Genomic DNA, 2576 nt, shown 5'->3' on the forward strand with positions numbered 1-2576 from the left:
TCCCCCTGAAGTCTTCTCTTTTCTAGGCTGAACAGTCCTGTATTTGTCAGCCTTTCCTCATATGGCTTGCTCTTCAGCCTCTAATCATTTAAGTGGCTCTTCTCTGAACTCTACCAGACATATCACCTTTTTTCCCACATCATTGGCTATAGAAGCTGGTGTGCTTTATGGGCCTCTAAGCTTGGTAGGGACTTTGACATGTTAGTGACGCAATGGTTATCTTCAAATACTTATTCATATGTTTATTGTATATAATTTAACCACAAAGTTACTGTATCCTCTTTTCTTACTAAACTACACGTACAATGCTAGCCTCAAAATACAGATTTTGCTTTACCAAGACAAAAGCAAAAACAATCTGTCAATCTGAATGAATGAAAAACTTTCCATAAAGGTAATATATAGATCCCCACATAAAGTTCACAGAAATAAAACACTAAATCGTACACCCACATGCACGCACACACACACAACACAGCTACATAGGCCAGCTTCAGATAATTGTTTTCAATTACAACAATATGCTTTTACTTGTGTCATTGTTCAAAATTATTTCAAATAATTTTTCTGTGTGGAAAATGCTTTTTTGGACATTATTGCTTTCAAAAATCTTCAATGTGATAAATATTTTCTATTTTTGAAACAACTCAGTTCTTTCAAAGTTTTCATTTTGAAAAGGACCATTTTTGTATCATTTTTTATAATAGTTTTGGGAATTATGTTTAGTTTTTATTAAAATACTTAAAGATTTTTTTTTTTACCAAGACCTCCAATTTTGGTAAGCAAAATATGTTCACAGTGTTTTTATAACACCCTCTGTGAACATTTCTATATATGTAAATTTAGTGGGTTTTTAAATAAAGTGCTTACCTTAAAAACACTTCAAGGCAAAATCAAATATAGTATTTTAAGTTTTTTACAAAGCTACTTGTGGCTAGCTGTACTCTTGAATAGCAATGTAACTTTTTTATTAGAGGGTAAAAATCACTATTTTTATTTATTGCTTTTAAATTCTTAGGGTTTGTAAAACAAATAGAAAATTCTAGTCTAGGTTTGTCTGATACTTCAGCTGAGCATACTGGTATAAGTCAGTAAGCAAAATTTATTTTGGCAACAATACATATATTGGTATAGTTTCCTGGCCTCAAATCTCCGCATTCAGACTATCTTACCTCTTGGATAGCAAAGATGTTGCTATTATACCATTTCTTCTTTATTAATAGATACTTTAAAGCTCCACGTGTATGCAAACTTCTAACATCCCATGGTCCATATTTCATATTTGTCCAAGGCTTTAGTTTTGGTTTCATAACATTAGTTTTTTTCATGAGATAAGGTATTCCTTTTAGTCTGGTCTCTCCCCTTCATTGTGTTTGGCATGGGAGGTCCTGCTGCTAGCTGCACCATGCCACCACTGACATAGCGCTCAGGGTTATACAGAAAGTTGCAAGTCATTCCACTACATCAAACTGGTAATACTTTTGGAGTGGAACCTGACATGCAGAGTATCAGACCTTGAGGTAGACCAAGGCCACAATGGGAAGATAACATAAAAACTGATCTGGAAGGGACAGGTGATGGCGCAATGAAGCGGAAGGAGATGGCACAAGATAAAAGTAAGCGGAGGGTTGCAGTTAAGGCTCCAGCTCCCGGCTGCCTTTCACCCACTCCACCCGCTGGATCTCCATACACTGGGCAGAAGCTGTACGTGTGCAGGGTTTTTCACGATTTAAATGAGTTTGTCACATTGCAAATGAAACCACATTCGCATGTAGTTTAATTTGCAACATAGCATTGCAGCCTTCTGACAGCTCAACCCCTCCCTTCCTCTGCCATGGGAGAGGCAGGCTGAAGGCAGAAGCGGCAAGGGGCCCAATCTTTTTTTTTTCCATGGAGCCTGCCCACCTCTCTTGCAGCTGGGGGCCGAGCTGCTGGTGGGCCCTGAGCTGCAGGGGTCCCCAGTCCTTCCTACTACAGTGGTGGTGCCCCCCAGGGCTCTCCAGGGGGGTGGCTTGCGGGCAGGTGCTGACCCAGCTCAGAGGCAGCACCCAGCCCGATTCAACTGTTCCCCAAGCCCAAGCTGGGACAGCACCCGCACAGCTAGCAGCCCATCTGGGTGGCCCCAGGGGGTGCCATCGCTGTGGAGGGAAGGACTGGGCCTCCCCCAGCTCAGGGGCTGCTCAGCCCGTCAGAATCTCATCCCCCGGCTGCAGGAGATGTGGGCAGGGTCCGCAGAAAAAAAAAAGGATCGGGACCCTCGCTGTAACAGTGATGGAAGCCCCTAAATTGAAATTAATTTCATTTAATAACAGGGAGACAAAGGACAGCAAGTCTGTGGCTAATTGTTATCCCCTTAAATTTCTATAAGCTAGGCTCACCTGTTGTCTTTTCTTGCCCTGATGCTGTTTTTCAGCCAATCTCCCTGCAAATTAAGTTTGTCCCCATAGTACATTTCTAGTGTAATGTTTAAAGTTGTAAACAACAAAGGTTTCACCACTTCTCTTGGGAGGCAGGTCCCCAGTTTACAGCTCTGTCAGAAAGCTTCTCACCTTGACAAGTGAGCCTAAATATGCTCT

The sequence above is a fragment of the Gavialis gangeticus genome, unplaced genomic scaffold (assembly GCF_001723915.1).
Source record: "Gavialis gangeticus isolate Ggan-Ray unplaced genomic scaffold, GavGan_comp1, whole genome shotgun sequence".
NCBI classification, from domain to species: Eukaryota; Metazoa; Chordata; order Crocodylia; family Gavialidae; genus Gavialis; species Gavialis gangeticus.